General features: G+C 44.9%; 1 long non-coding RNA gene across 4 annotated transcripts; it reads left to right on the forward strand.

Moving 5' to 3' along the window:
* Positions 1-91: 91 nt before the first annotated feature.
* Positions 92-15,026, forward strand: LOC124689551. 4 transcript variants are annotated; one of them, XR_006998736.1, is made up of 6 exons: positions 92-246; positions 14,088-14,229; positions 14,324-14,401; positions 14,495-14,566; positions 14,658-14,719; positions 14,836-15,026. It is a non-coding gene; the product is annotated as an uncharacterized LOC124689551 (long non-coding RNA). The 4 variants fall into 4 exon arrangements; XR_006998734.1 differs by having other exon boundaries at positions 95-246; positions 14,833-15,026; XR_006998735.1 differs by lacking the exon at positions 14,088-14,229 and having other exon boundaries at positions 96-246; positions 14,833-15,026.
* The last annotated feature ends 1,832 nt before the right edge of the window (positions 15,027-16,858 follow it).

Genomic DNA, 16,858 nt, shown 5'->3' on the forward strand with positions numbered 1-16,858 from the left:
AAGGACCTCTGCATCAACACCGTGATGTAAGCTGATGTCTGCTAAATCCCTCTATATCTTCCGTGCCTGCCTCTTTGTTTGGCTGTTGGTGGACCGTAATGGTGTGGTGGTGTTTTCTTTGCAGCCAGTTGGATATCGTCGGGAACAGGAAGGCCGTGGAACCACGTGCCCTGCCGCCTACACAAGGCCTTCAGGAAGATCCATGCTAGGCTCGTGAGGGAGCTCGAGAAGAAGTTCAGCGGCAAGGTGAGACACTTGCGTGTCCTCTTGTGCTTTGAGATAGCACTTTCTTGTATCTTATGCTGCTGTGGCAGCGTTGAGCTATTGTGATTAGATGATGCTTGCTGGGTACAGTTTAAGAATCTATTGTTGCCATGTTAGGAAGTGAATTGAGTTTCTAGCACTTTCCACAAACCCAGAACATGATATGCCACGGTTTGGTTTCTAGCACTTTTCCCCGAGGCCAGAACATGATATGTGCCATGATAAGTGTATGAAGTTGCTTGTCTATACTAACAAATAGATTTAACAGGGAATCTACATGTCTCAAATGCTATTCCTTTCCTAACATTGAAATGATAGCTAAATTGCACTATTGACAAGGGATTAACTTATCAATGCCTATGGATTGTAGGCTAGGGTTTAGTTAGAAGTAGAGGGCAAGTAGATCTCGAAGGTTTCAGCCGAAAAGTACTCGACGAATATGAAAACTAGGGTTTGCAGACAATGATTCGATGATCTCTTCGTCCCTCGACTCCCCCTTTATATAAGAGGTGGAGCCGAGGGTTTCGTTTCGTACAAGTTACGAGTCCGGGACGGTTTCTAACTCATCCCGCCGGATTACAAATAACACTTCCTATTACAACTCTATCTTTTCCTTTAACACATCTTGGGCTTCCGAATCTTCTTATTCTTCGGGTAGTGGGCCTTCAATAAAACCCCGGGTACTATATTCGGCAGGCCCATTTGGGATGCCTATGTCAGTAGCCCCCGAGATTTTGCTTGAATCATAGAGTCAAGGAAAATCTCTACTGTTTATTTTTACTCGAAAGCTCTAACTTTCATACTTCTTCTCATAAAATTCTATATTGTACAGGGATATTGGTAATTGGGGCTAGTTCATCGACGGATCGGGTACTAGTTAAGCTGCTCTAGTGGCAATCCGCAAAAACCTACTTCAAAATCACGTCCCTGGACATGATCTCGGGATGCTGGTGTAAACTTCGACGAGTGCCGCTTAAGGTCTTACCATTCTGTCGAGTCCCGAGTCAAATTTATCGAGTACCTAACGCGTCCGTTAGGATTTTTCTTCGTATCTGTTGATACGGATAAAAGTAGCGAGCGCGAGTCTTCGGCGATGCCACGCCCGGCGAGAATAGATGCGGGGTCTTACCTTCGCAAATTTGCGGCATTCGAAAATTGATCGCAACTTTGGCGTTCTGAGAATATATTGTCGAGTGCTTTTCCGGCTGTTGGAATGGCACATTTTATCGAGTCAAATATGACTTATATTAATCTCCCGATGGGAGTATATTTCGAGTTAATTATAACTCGAAATATACTCTCTTGCTGTTCTATCTTTCTTTTTCTTTTTTTTTCTTTTTATATTTCATCGGGCACGCGAACAGCGTTCCCGATGGGAGTAGCCCCCGAGGCTACAGCCAAGAACTTGTGCTTGGTTGTAGGCTCAACATTTTAGTCCACCTTGTCGCTATATTGCCAGTATCTCCCGATAATCTTTCTCTGCTTCTCTTTCTCTTCTCTTTTTTTTTTTTTTTTTATCTATCGGGTGCGCGAACAGCGCTCCCGATGGGAGTAGCCCCCGAGGCTACAGCCAAGAACTTGTGCTTGGTTGTAGGATCCCACAATTTCTATATTTGCCATAGTCGAAACTTTACTTTTTTCGAAGTAGCCCCGAGCATTTGGGCAAAAACTTGTTTCTGACCAAAGGCTCCCGAAGTATGCAAATAAACCATCCTGTCGCCATTCTCCTTTTATTTTTCTTGTCGACACATTTTCCCTTGGCAAATTTTCTTCAACTCCATCAATGGCCGAGATTTTTCTGTTTTGTGGGTCCATCGTTTCCACCACGTTGACACGTCGTGCAAGTGGGGGACACACGTCCTCCGCTTTTACGGCGCACGTCTCGTAACGCCTATCCCAGTAAAAATACTTTTTTGCCCTTGTGTCTAGAAGATCTATTCTCACCACACGATTTCCTCATCCAACGGCACACTGCTTCACCCAATTCTTATATAAACCTGTCTTCAACCTCCGTTCATCCCCTCGCTTGCGCCGCTCACCTGTTCCTCTTCGCAAAACTTTCCCTGCGCCCAACTCTCTCTGATTTCCCGCACTTGCATACATTGCTCTGCCCATTGTCGTTGATGCCACCGCGCGCGCGCCTTACTCGCCACAGCACTCCGAGAATCCGCGATGGCTGCTGAAGATCTTGAGTGGGAGAGATCTAAAATCTCCAATCAAGACGTCAACTCGATGAAAAGGCTTGGCCTTATGAAGAAGGAAGACGCCATCCGCTTTCCCGGCGAAGAAAGCTATCCCAACCCTCCAATGGAGTATCGGGTTAGTTTTGTTGATCATCTCATCCGTGGCCTCTCTCCCCCAATCCATGATTTCCTCCGCGGTCTTCTCTTTGTTTACGGGATTCGGTTGCACCTGGTGACTCCCAATTCGATCCTCCATATTTCTATTTTTATCACTCTTTGTGAATGCTTCCTTGGAGTCGCTCCCAATTGGGCTCTTTGGAAGCGCATTTTCTGCCTTCGCCGCAATGGCGCGCACAACGCCACCTACAACATAGGTGGCGTAGTTATTTGTGTCCGAACCGATGTCGATTATTTCGACGTCAAATTTCCCGACTCTGTCCAAGGATGGCGCAAGAGGTGGCTCTATATACACGAAGAAAGCGCCAATTCCGTGGAACACAACATAGTTCCCTTCGACGGAAACGCGAAGATTCAACGCCGCCACTCTGGGACGCCGAAGCTTCCGAAGAAGAGAAGAAAGCGACGAAGCTCTTATGTCTCGTATTCATCGGCTCCAAAATACTCGAGGCAAAGAGTTATCCGGTGTCCAAATCACAGCCTATTTTCTTAGAATTAGAGTGCAGCCTCTTCGAGGCTCGCAAAAATCCCCTTTGGACGTACTACGGGTGCCAATGACGCCAATAGGCTCTCCGGTGATCTTTACGTGAAGGACTTGGAGAAGCTTATTCGAAGAATTACCTCTACGAGTAAGAAGGATCCTATTCCTTCCTCCTGTCGCGTGGCACCCTACAACTCCACCAATCCTCTCCCCGAGGTATTTTGTCTTCTCGAATTTTTATCTTGTTCTGAATTTTCCCTGCATCTCATTGTATTAATATCTCGCTATTTTTCCCTTTGTCGCTATTTTTTTATAGAATCACCCTACTATGGCTTCCCTTCCTCCTCTTCCTGAGGATGGAGAAGTCGAAGAAATGGGTATAGTTGCCGAAGATGCTCAAGGCTCTTACGTTTCTGAAAGTGAAGTCGCGGGTTCTCACAAATCTGCGGCTTCTCATGAAAAGAAGGTGAGTACGAGGCCGGTGAATCGGCTGAATCCCTTCCTCCTGCTTGTTTCTCCAAGGAACAAAGGAAAAGGACTCGATGCTGAAGATTACGGCATTTCTAAGGCTGAAGAAGTTGTTCCTTCTCATCCGAAGGCAGCTTACGATCCTTATGTTGAATCCCTCATCGGCTCGTAAGTCGACTTTTATCTCTCCTCCCTTTTTTATGTACTCGAAAGATTTATCTTGTCTTGCTTTTTATCTTGTCGATTTTTGTTTACTAGTGATGAGGAAGAAGAAGTACCGATTCTTGACGTAGCTCCTCGGACAAGCACGTCACGTCTCGTGCTTGTTTCAGACACGCTAGTTGAAGGAGATGAAACATCGCTTCCCCAACAAAACGTCGTCACCACTACTCCACCATCGAGCCCCCTTGTCCCTTCGCCAAAAAGGGCAAGGGTTGAAATGATCGTTGAGCCTCTTCCTCAATTGAGCAGCTCTTCGTCGCAGCTCTTGGATGATGTAAGTTTATCGAGGTCTATCTTTCCTCTATTTTGCTTTTATGGACCCTTACTTTTTGTAATGCCGAAGTTTTTCCCCTTCTTTTCTTCTTCTTTGACAGCCTATGATCAAGGATCTTATCCGCATCGGGTCCCAATTTATTGGGTACCGCGAGTATGCCGACGAGCCGAAGGTAACGACTTTTGTACTTGCTTTGTTTTTCCCTGGTTTTTTACTCCTGCTGCTCTGTCGCTATTTTTGATCTTTCTTTTCCACATCTCAACGAGAAAAACTTGCGGAGGCTAACCAACGTGCTTGAGACACTTGCTCGAAAACTCGAGCAAAGTGAGGCGGCTCGTAAGAAGGCTGAGCTTGCCGCTAGCGAAGCTAGAGCTGAAGCCGATGATGCCAAAGCAAAGGCCGCTAGTGTCGAAGAATTGCAGCAAAGGCTCAAAGATGCTTGAATACTGCCTTACACGAGCAAAAAACTGCACAAGCTGCACGTGAGCAAGGGGTCATCAAGCGTTTGAAGTCGCAATGTCGACGTACGCTGAGTAATATCCTCAATTTCTTCTATTTTGTTGCATTTCCTGTATCTTGGTTTTCGACTAATATTTTGTTTCGCGTGGCAGCCCAAACAGATCGGGATTTTGATGCGGAAAATCCCGTCAACGATCCTCTCCTTGACGCACTCTCTCTTTTGGAATTGCATGGGCGCGAAATTCGTGAAGGCGTGGCCAATGCCGGTCGCGGGTTTGTCGGCGTTGTTCCCCTACTTCTTTCCGAAGAAAGAGGAACCTTCGACTTTCCTTGACCTTGCCAAGCTTTTCAATCCATCGGAAGATCTTGGGCTGAAGATGCGCCATGAAAATATGAAGGTGGCTGCATTGAAAATACTGTTGCTACGGTTCGCGACAGCCGGCGGACTCTCGGCTTGGATGAAGGTTGGCGACACCGATCGGATAGAACGGTCGAGGTGGAAGTCAGCGATGAAGGCGGCCAAGCCCAATACGAAGAAAATCTTGGCGTATCTCGGGATCAAGCCAACTTCGACTCCTAGCTCCTCGAGGCCGGAGGTCTAGTGGCATGCCTCCTTGTTTCCTTTTCCGTTTCTTTTGCTCTTGTCGCCATTTTAGCCTTGGCGACAATTACTCACTTAGTCTTTCTGGAGAACTTTCTTTTGTAATACCCATGTAAATATTCTAGCAAGTAATGAAATTTTCCCTTCGTGCTTTTTATTGATCCTGGGCCTTTCTTTTCCAGTTAATATTTGATAACTACTCGACTCCTCCTTGCTCTGCCACTGCTTCACCTGCATCTTCCTTCTCGAAGAAAATATTAGTCGACCCTGGTCTCCTCAAGAGTTCATCAAGCGGACATTTGTCGGAAGATTTACAAGAACTTCGACAACAACTTCGGTCTATGAAGAAACAAACTTTGGCCATGATGGAACAATCTCGAAAAGCCTACGAAGGAGAAAAACTTGCTCTTCATCAAGCCGAAGAAAGCTGTGGCTGCTAGGGATGCTTCTTATGCTTGGAAGCAAAGGGAGCCACAACCTGAGAAAATAGTATGCTTGAGCTGATGCTAGAGGCTAGCACGGATATGCTAGGTACGTTTTTGCCTTCTTTTGATGCCTCTTCTTTATCTTCGTTGTGCCTTTCTTCCAATTTCTTGCCACTGTTGCTTTTAACGAGGCTCGGTTCTTGATTACTGCTGCCGAAGATCGGAGGGTGAATGAGAGGACAAATCTTCTTGTTAACCTCTCCCTTAATCATGGGTGTTTGTTACGGGCCACTCCTGAACGAACCCAACAAATTGTTAGGTTCCAAGATCGTGCTTGCCGGGTGCGCGATTTTCTCAGCTTTTGCACGTCGACATTAACCCTTGTCTATAGGAATCTGTTTCCGCGAAACGAGGTTCCGAAAACTCTTCCCGAATTATTGGAGGTATTCGAGGATGCTCCTCGCATCCATAACTTTGTGCGGGCTCAACTCACTTGCTTTGGAGCGAGATTTGCCATGATTATGATAAACATTTGTTACCCAAAGTTGGACCGACGAAGATTGTTGCTTGGTTGCCCGGCCAAGAAAACGCGTCGGAAAAATGATATTGACTCAATCGATGCCATGGTAGCTCCTGTGGCCGAGTCGATAATAGATGAACTTCTTCGGATGGACTCGAGTTCTTTACCAAGGGTTCTTATGCTTGAACATAAAACAACCAGGGGTTTGTCGGTAGATACTATCTTGGGATTTAATTGACTTGTATCATGTTAGAAACCTTGTATCTCATATATTCGAAGGAACTCATTGTATGTTGCTGAGGTCCTCTATGTTGTTGAAGCCCCCGAGCTTAACTAGGCGAGGATTGCACTATTTTTCCTTTCTTGAAATCTATTTTTTCTGCTGGAATAAGACATCTTTGTTTGTCCTTATGGGTAGATTACCCATTTTTGAGTATCTTTGATGTCGAAGTTCTATATTTGCATGGCGAGGTTTTTAAACCAAGGCACTTATGTTTTTTGATGTGTACACTATATTTTGATTGCTGTCTCCCGATTTTTTTATATTTGGCGAGGTATTAATGTACCAAGGCGAAATATTTCAGTGAATCTATATTGTATGTATTTTGAGACTTGGGCGTTTGAGCCCCCGAGCGTGTCGAAAAATAAGAAGTATATCTCCACTATCTTTATTATATTGTAGCACCACGAGCCCGCCTCATTAAAAACCTTTCCTGGCCCCACTCGGTGCCCCGAAAAAGGAAAAGAGTGCGTACGAAAACTCGTGGGCGTTTCGAGTACATTGAAGTTTTACAAGGACTATATTTCGACTCTAGGCGTAGAACCGCCTAAGTTGCGCCACGTTCCGGGGGTTTGGCTCCTCCACCCCTGTCTTCTTGTCCTTTATCCTGTATGCTCCTCCTCCGATTACTTCCGTGACGATGTAAGGGCCAAGCCATGGTGATTCGAGTTTTTCATGACTTTTTTGCGTGAGCCGAAGAACTAAGTCCCCCACTTGAAAAGATCTTGGCCGCAAACGTCGACTGTGATAATTTTTCAAGTCCTGTTGATATTTTGTAACCCTTGATAATACCTCGTCTCGAGCTTCATCGAGTGCGTCTACATCGTCTTCCAATGCTATCTTTGAAGCTTCTTCATCATATGCTGTGACTCTAGGAGAGTCGTGCTCTATTTCTATTGGAAGTACTGCCTCCGCGCCATGGACCAGAAAAAACGGGGTTTCTTGTGTCGCCGTATTTGGTGTTGTTCGGATGCTCCACAGCACACTTGGTAGTTCTTCAGGCCAGGTATGTCGAGCTTTTTCTAAAGGTCCCAACAGACGTTTCTTGATGCCATTGCAGATGATGCCATTGGCTTTCTCGACTTGCCCATTGGTTTGAGGATGTGCAAGCGACGCGAAGTTCAGCTTGATACCCACCTCTTTGCAATAGTCTTTGAATTCATTGGATGTGAAATTGCTGCCGTTATGCACGTGACTATCTTGTGGGGCACTCCAAATGCGAAGACGAGGCCTTGTATGAATTTTACTGCAGATGCTCCGTCTGGTGAATTTATCGGCTTTGCTTCTATCCACTTTGTAAATTTGTCGACGGCTACTAGCATGTACTCCTTTCCCCCTGGCCATGATTTATGTAACTTGCCCACCATATCGAGTCCCCATTGTGCAAAGGGCCACGACAAAGGTATTGGTGCTAGCTCTGCTGCTGGAGAGTGAGGTTTTGCGGCAAACCTTTGACACGCGTCGCAAGTTCGTACTATGTCCTTAGCATCCTCAATTGCTTGTTAACCCAGTAGAATCCTGCCCGAAAAACCTTGGCTGCGATAGCTCGACTACTTGCGTGGTGGCCACATATTCCTTCGTGTACATCCTTCAGAATTATTCTTCCTTCTTCGGGTGTGACGCACCTTTGCAAGACGCCTGAAATACTTCTCTTATATAATTCTCCCTTAACCACTGTGAAAGCTTTGGATCGTCGAATTACTCGCCTTGCCTCGACTGGATCGTCGGGTATTTCTTTCCCGAGTATATATGATATGTATGGCTGCATCCATGGTATTTGTATTACCATGACCAGGTCTTGCTCTTCTTCTTCTTCCTCTTGCTTCTCCTTGGTAGCCCCCGAGGGTTTCTTCTCCTTCTTTTTTAATTTTGTCGACTCGGTGGATCTCTCTGTTATCTCTTCCCAAAATACACCTGGTGGGACTGCAAGGCACTCTGCGACCCGATGTTTGCCGAACGTCGGCTTCGTCGTTGCTCAATCTACTAATATGATTTACTTCGCATCCATCGAACAACTTCTCGAGCTCATTGTACACCTCCTTGTATGCCATCATGCTATCATTGACTGCGTCACATTGGTTCATAACTTGCTGAGCTACCAGCTGTGAGTCGCCAAAGATTTTTAATCGAGTTGCTCCGCAGGCTTTCGCCATCTTCATCCCGTGTATGAGAGCCTCATATTATGCTTCATTGTTAGACGCGTTAGGGAACGTCATCCGAAGGATGTACTTCAACTTGTCGCCTTCGGGTGATATGAGTACTACTCTGCGCCGACCCCTTCTAGTCTCTTGGACCCATCAAAGTTCATAGTCCAGGTTCTCGATAAATGCGGGGTCCTGTATTTTGCAACTCCATCCACTCGCGATGAAGTCCGGTAGTATTTGCGACTTTATTGCTTTTCTTTTTCATACGTGATGTCCCGAGGGAAAGTTCTATTCCCCAAAGGGAGACACGACCCGTAGCTTCGGGTTGTTCGGTATATTTGACAAAGGAGCTTCATTGACCACTATGATCGGGTGTGCCGAAAAATAGTGGCGCAATTTTCGTCTTTGTCGTGAACACTCCATATGCTAGCTTTTGGTGCTGAGGGTACCTTTGTTTTGAGGGAGACAAGACTTCGCTCACGAAGTATACTTGGTGCTTGTACTCCATGGATTTTCCCTTCTTCTTCTCTTTCGACAACTAACACCGTGCTAACCACTTGGGGTGTGGCTGCAATATACGGCGGGAGAGGTTCCTTTTCCTTTGGAGCCACCGGGATTGGTGGTGTCGATATTTTTCGCTTCGGATCCTCGAAAGCTCTATCGGCTTCTTCGTTCCACTTGGAATTTATCTCCTTGTTTGATCAGCGCATAAAATGGTAACGCTTTTTCTCCTAACTCGGCGACGAATGCTGCTCAAAGGCTGCGACTCGCCCGGTTAGTCTGCTGTATTTCTTTCAACTTCGTTGGCTTCCTCATTGTTACTATGGCTTGTATTTTGTCGGGATTTGCTTCAATCCCTCTTGCTGAAACTAGAAATCCCGAAGTTCTCCTAGTTGGGACGCCAAAAGAACACTTCGTCGGGTTCGGCTTGAGGCAGAATTTGTCGAGATTGTCAAAAGTTTCTTTGAGATCCTCGATCAGCGTTGTCCCCTTTTTTGATGTTATGACGACATCATCGATATATACTTGCACATTTTTCCCGATCTGTGTTGCTAAACACTTCTGCATCATCCTCTGATATGTTGCTCCCGCATTTTTAGACCAAAGGGCATTGTCTTGTAGCAAAACACGCCGTAAGGTGTAATAAACGCTGTTTTGGCTTCATCATCTTCTTTTAATCTGATCTGGTTATAACCAGAGTATGCATCCAAAAAGGAAAGACGTTCACGACCTGCCGTGGAGTCGATGATTTGATCGATCCTTGGGAGGGGAAGTGATCCTTAGGGCAATGTTTGTTGAGACACGTAAAGTCGACGCACATGCGAAGGACTGTCGTATTTTTCTTCGGCACCATCACCGGGTTAGCTACCCATGTGGCTTCGTAGATATCTCTCCGATAAAACCAGCTTCCTCTAGTCGATTTATTTCTGATAGCATGGATTTGCGGTTTGGTTCGAAAAACGCCGCAAAGGTTGTCCGATTGGTTTCGCTGTTGGATCCAAATTTAGGTGGTGCTCGGCAAGTTCCTGGGTACTCCTGGCATGTCAGCTGGACACCATGCGAAGATTTTCCAGTTCTCACGGAGGAACTCGACGAGCGCGCTTTCCTATGCGATATCCATGTTGTTTGCAATGGATGTCGTCTTTTTTGGATCTGTCGGGTGAATCTGCACCTCCTTAGAATTTTTCTCTGTGTTGAAAGTTGATTCTTTGTTTGGCCTTCCAACGTCCGGCGATGCGTCGTAATCGGTCATGCTTTTCGACGCCAAGTATTCAGCTTCGCATCCCGAAGGTTTCGATAACCGATGGAAATCCTTGTCGCATTTATCGGCTAAGGCGAAACTCCCTTTGACCGTGATTGGTCCCTTGGGTCCGGGCAATCTCCATAACAGGTATGTATAGTGTGGTACTGCCATAAACCTAGCATATGCTGGTCGTCCCAACAAGGCGTGGTATTGCGATGGAAAATCCACGACTTCAAACTCCAATTTCTCGATTCTATAATTTTCTCGGGTTCCAAAGCCGAACGTCGAGGTTGATCTTTCCCAATGGGTAACTTGGTTTTTCCGGTGTGATGCCGTGGAACCTTGTGTCCGTTGGCTTCAGGTTTGCTAAGGATATGTTCATCTTCCTCAATGTATCCGCATACATAAGGTTTAAGCTGCTGCCACCATCTATGAATACTCGAGAAACATCAAAGCCCGCAATAGCTCGCTGGCGAGAATAAGTGCTTGACTGCCCCGGTCGAGGAACTTGCTTGCGGATGATCTGCTATTGTGAAGCCGATATCTTGTCCCGACCAATTAAGGTACTCAACTTGTTGGTGGAGGCATTTTCTACGCCATGAACACCTGTCGTGAGATTACTTTTTGAGCTCTATTGGATGGCCTTCCCTTCGAATCATCGACACTTGCTCCGTTGGAGTTAGGATCAACATAGGGTGGTGGTGCAGGTGCTGCCGCTATTCTTAGGCTGGTGTCGATTGTCCTCTGTAATCGCGGGAGGTGGCGGTAGATGAACTTCGCTCCTAGGCTCCCGAGGGTTTCTCTGTGCTGCTCGAGCGTGAGCATTTTCTGCACATCTGAACATTGCTTGGAAATTTCGACAGTCTTTCTGCAGGTGCCCTGACTGTCTTTTCCCGTTGCTGTCGAGGAAGAAGTGCATTTGGCACGGTCCGTTCAGCATTTCTTCGGGGGACACGAAAGGTCTTGGAAACCTCGGCCCACTATTTTGTCTATTGCGGGAGTCGTCTCTATTGTCGCTTCTCTGTTCATTACTTCTCTGATAATCATCTCTATTGTTTCCTCCTGCGCGGCTCGGAATCCGGCCGAAATTTGCCACTGGAGCGTCGTAGTTACGATACTGCCGAGGAAATCGTCGCCTCGATTGATAATTTCGACCACGGTCCTCCTCCGGCGACTCGTGTCGTTTATTGTGGACAGCGTCTTCTCCGTCTGCCCATTTATTTGCTATCTCCATCAACGCGGATACTTGTTTTTGGATTGGTCCTTCCCAAGTCCTCGACAAAATCTCCACGCCTGATTCCTGCGACAAACGCATCTATTGCTCTCTCGTCAGATATATTTTCTGCCGAGTTTTTTATGATGTTCCACCTTTGGATGTATTTTCTCATTGACTCATCTGGCCTTTGTCGACACGCCCTCAGCTCTTCTAACGACGCAGGCTTCTTGCATGTGGACACTGAAGTTCTTGACGAATACGTCCTCGAAACTTTCCCAGCTGTCGATGGATCTCGGCGGGAGTTTTTGATCCAAGATCGTGCGGCTCCACTTAAGTGCACCTGAATACTTTGCATCGCTGTTGCTCTAGTTCCTCCGAGTTAGCTTCACCGTCTCGAGGTAATCTATTAACCGGTCCTCCGGATCTTGCGGGCCGTCGAACTTTTTGAAGTGATCGGGTAACTTGAATCTGAGGGGACTCGAGTTTTTCGGACTCTTCTCGTGAAGCACGGTAGACCGCACATATCCTCGTCATTAAGCTCCGGGGACTGCCGATGATCCCTTCTGCTTTGCCTCGCTCTATCGACCCTTGCTTGTGCTCCTGTATCTCTTGCTCCACTTGGTCCTTCCGGAGCTGCCGCCGTTGCTGCTGCAGGTCGTGGACTATTTTGCCTTGCCGCTTCTTCGGGAGGCGTTGCTACGAACGCTGTCCCCATAGCTCCAACCCCTGCTAACGCCATATTGTATAATGTTTCCCTTGGATCTCCCGGGGGTGGTCCGGATGCAAGGATGTAAGCTTGTGTCGCCATATACCCGGCTTACGGTGTCTTAGGGATAATATTTCCTCTTGTATCTATCGTCATAAAAGACATGTCGAGGTTTTGAATCAAGTGCTCTCTTTACGCTTCGGGTATGTGTTGTAACCTTGATCTTCCTCTCGTTCCGAGCCTCTCTGTGGCTATCACCCGAAACTCTAGATTGTCCACTTAGATCTGCCCTTCTCTCGCTGGATGCGAAGCTGCCTCCTTTCTCCTGTTCAACTCAGTCTGTCTGTTTTTCTATTTCTCGGGCAGTTCGTGCGAGCATATATTGATAAGCTTGCAGTTCTTGAGCTGTAGCTGTCGTCGTCATTGGTTCTGAACCATCTATGGCTTTTGCCGCTCTATCCCAGGCTGCCTGTGGAAGTTGAACTCTGACGCGTGGTGTGGGCCCGACATATTTAGTGCCCATACCTCTCCTTAAATCTGAGGGATCGACAAAAGGATTTCCCAACTCGTCGAAAGCCTCCGATGTTTCCTCTTGATTTTCGATAGCATAAATCTGATGATATTTTGTACTCAGATCTATGTTGGGTTCGGTGACATCATTGTTGAGATTGATGAAGACCTTGCCCACTGTGAGAGATTTGTCGATGAAGTTGTAACTGTCGACATCGCTTGAGCCATCGCTTATATATGAGTCCGCAGATGACTCAAACGATGCGTTGCTGGAGATCTTGGCGAGTTTCTCTCTTGCTCTGATGCTGACGTAACGTGTTGCCGAAGTTTCTTCTTCTGACTCAGTTGACAATGCATAGCTTGAAAAATCAGAATCGACCGCCGACGATCCCGACGAAATCGGAATTTCGACACGATACGACCCTTCCTTCTCGACGCGAAAGTGGAACCTTCCGAACGTCATCTCCAAGGGCTCCGCCAGATACGCATATGCATCCAAACGGGAGGGTGGGTGAGGAACAAAATCAACAAGACCAGCAGCGATCTGTTTACCTCGATCCATAGTGTTGCTTCCGGTTGACGATGTCGAAGATCTTGAACGTGCCATCGAGATCAGCTCCTTACGCCTCTAATTCCCACAGACGGCGCCAAATGACAAGGGATTAACTTATCAATGCCTATGGATTGTAGGCTAGGGTTTAGTTAGAAGTAGAGGGCAAGTAGATCTCGAAGGTTTCAGCCGAAAAGTACTCGACGAATATGAAAACTAGGGTTTGCGAGACAATGATTCGATGATCTCTTCGTCCCTCGACTCCCCCTTTATATAAGAGGTGGAGCCGAGGGTTTCGTTTCGTACAAGTTAAGAGTCCGGGACGGTTTCTAACTCATCCCGCCAGATTACAAATAACACTTCCTATTACAACTCTATCTTTTCCTTTAACACATCTTGGGCTTCCGAATCTTCTTATTCTTCGGGTAGTGGGCCTTCAATAAAACCCCGGGTACTATATTCGGCAGGCCCATTTGGGATGCCTATGTCAACTATAGGTTATCATTTTGGTATATATAATAAGGTAATTGCAGCTATCTATCCTACAAGTCTTGCCTTTACTATATGTTCTGTTGTGTCCAAACTTGATTTCTACTATTTTGTGTTTTAATCTTCTGAAAATTGTTGATTTGTAATGTAAATTCATGCGCTTTGTCCCAGATCATCCTCTGCATTAAATGCACCAGTTCATTCAATTTAACACTTGGTTGTTTTGGTCTTGAGACTTCAATTGAGCGAGAAAGCTCTTGGTGGTGGCTTTGGGGCAATATTTACCATCTTCATTCATCTAAACAGTCAAGCTCTTGTGCTCTCTAAATTTTGTCGATTAGTATCTGACATATCTTTACGATGGTCATATGCAGTAGTATACATATGTAACACCTCTATCGTTTATTGAGGAGGTTCTTAGACCACTAAATATGTCAGCATCAAATGGGAAGTGGATCGATGGGCTCCAGTTCTCATCTCTGTTCTGCCCTGGCACATGATGTGCAGCAGAAACAGGTACCGTACTGATGATTGAATTACGCTAGATACGCTGCATATTTGAAATCACCTGATGTTAATGAGCCACTTCTGTTTTTTTTTCTGTTTGAAGGCACAAACTTTGGTCTATGTTGAGTGCTTTGGTCAGCTTACATGTGAGAGCGAGCAATTTCCGAAGGATGTAGCTCAGGTATCGTATCTCTTAGCATAATTTAGTATTTTCTATGATGAAGTCTATATCAATCTGTTGACCTTCTGACCCTTCACTTTTGCTTGTGTGCAGCTCATTTAGAGTTGATATCCATCAAATGAAAAACGTTTGGTAGCTGAAGTATCAAGTAAAATATGACTTCTGGTAAGTGGTAACTACATGTTATACTATAGGCATTTCATGAAAAAAAATTGACACACTTTTTTGAATCAACTTTTATTCTTCCTCACCCCAGCATGACCATGCTGTTGTACTCCAATTCATTCACGCATCATAGATGGGATACACTGAGTTCTGGTACGTATGGTTCCCCATTCAATTCCTTTTTTTATTTACCCAAACTTCTGAGGTGAAGCCTTTAAGTACCGGTTAGAAGTGCTGTTGCTCATAGAGTGTCCTTTTGGTTGTAGAAGAAGTACTCACAGAAGTAAGCCTTGCCCTGTTGAGAAATTGTTAAGAGTTTTACCTCACCACAATAGGCCAATCTTCAAAGTTGCAGAATTGAGCCCCTCACAAATGTATTTTTTCCTTCACATCTTCCAGCAGAAAGTAAGAAATATGTAGTTATTTTGTATGTCTATATTTTAACGTGGTTAGAGATTAAACCGATACTCTTCTTGCTGATGGTATGCAACTTAATATGTACGTTATATAATTATGGTCCATTACAGCTCAAAGTTTTTGTTGGACACATGCATCGGTGCTTTATCTTGATTTGATCTCATTTTTTCAGCGATTTTCATTTTAGTTGATATTTTTAAGATCAGTTATTTAAAAACTTGGGTTGCCTTATTGGTTTGACATTACTATTGCATCTTTCGTTATCATGACCCAGATAACGGGGTGGTGTGGATAACAGATCTCTGTTTATTTTCTTTGAAAGTACTAGAATTTTTGTAAATATTTTACCATGTCTAGGTACAATATCAGATAGATCCCAAATACAAAGCTGGAACTTATTCATTTGTAGCTTTTCAGTTTTGTGCAACCTATTCTTGCTTTTGGGTATTGTGAAACTGATTGGTGCCTAGCTTCAGGATAAATCCCAAATATTTTACCAGTCTGCTGATAACAATGAAAATATACTAGGAGCATTGCTTTTTGGTTTTCCTATTCTTGATTTTGGGCAACTCTTTAGTTCTTTCAGGTTTTTCAGGCCGGCTCATCTTCGGTTTGTGCCTTCCTCTTTTTTGGATTTCCTATTAGTTGTCTTCCTTTCCCCCCTCGTTTTTTGTCTTCCTGTTCTCGATTTGGAAACCTATTTAATTCTTTTGGGGTTCTTGCTTCTGGGTTTTTTAGAGGGTTTATTCTTCGTTTGTTACTCCTCATTTTTTCTTTATTTAAAGTTTTCCCTTCTGTTTATTATTCACCTATATGTTCCTTCTTTTGGCACTTCTTTTGGTTTGTTTGTGGCTGCTGTTTTTTTTGTTCTTTGGCCTTTTCTATGCTCCTTTGCCTTTTGGTATTTGTTTTGTGTTTGTTCGCATTGTCCTCGTCTGTGCATCCGTGAGTTATCTTGTGTGTTCGATGCCCGGTGCATATTTTTATCTCCGGTGCATATTTTTATCTCTTCTTAGTACCACACCTCCATTGAGCGGCGAGGTGGAGCTGGCGCAAGTAGATACCAACATACTTCTTTTTTTGTCTAAATAATAATGAAAATCCCAGCATGTATGTGTATCATAATACTATAGCAGAACTCGTGCTTTGAAATTATTTTGTCTAAGAAAAACACATGCATCCCATGATCTGTGTTGTAGAAAAAAAGTTCTCTTTTGTCTAAACATTATCATTGTCTCATTATTCTGAAGTACAGATGTTCTTCTCTGTGGTCGTTCAATTATATATCTTATGTACCCTCTATATTGTCATTGATTTGACATTCAGGAGACACGTCTTGGGCTCTGCTCGGAGATCGCCTCCGCAATGCTGAGCCACGACCGTAGGCTTGCAGTGGTGGGGTTTTCCGTGGTTGGTCTGGTCCTGGCAAGGTGTCAACACTGACGATCTCACCATCTCTGTACAAGCCTGAGCTAAACGAGGCATCCCTCCTCTCTGGCTGACCTGCAACCTCATGTGATGTAGTGTCTGCTCCTCTCAAAGGTGTCATGTTATTTCATGAAATAATTTGTCTTAGGCTAATGGTTCACTTCAGTTTTGATCTCTTTATATTTCGTAGAATATCTTAGGCTAACGTCTTGGTGGAGACTGATGTAGCCTGCTATGTTGATTCTGAAATAGATTTATACATGAATGCTAAAGCTCCATGGTAAATCATGGTTTTGTCTTTGATTACTGCTTCCAATCATGGTGTAGCTGAAGTAAGATGTTGATTGTGCAGTAGCGCGAGTTGAGGAACCAAGTGAACTTTTATTATAAAACCAAGAATATTAAATGAGGTATATTTGTTACAAACTAGCATCCGTATCCATCCAG

This window comes from Lolium rigidum, chromosome 1 (assembly GCF_022539505.1).
Source record: "Lolium rigidum isolate FL_2022 chromosome 1, APGP_CSIRO_Lrig_0.1, whole genome shotgun sequence".
Lineage (NCBI taxonomy): Eukaryota > Viridiplantae > Streptophyta > Magnoliopsida > Poales > Poaceae > Lolium > Lolium rigidum.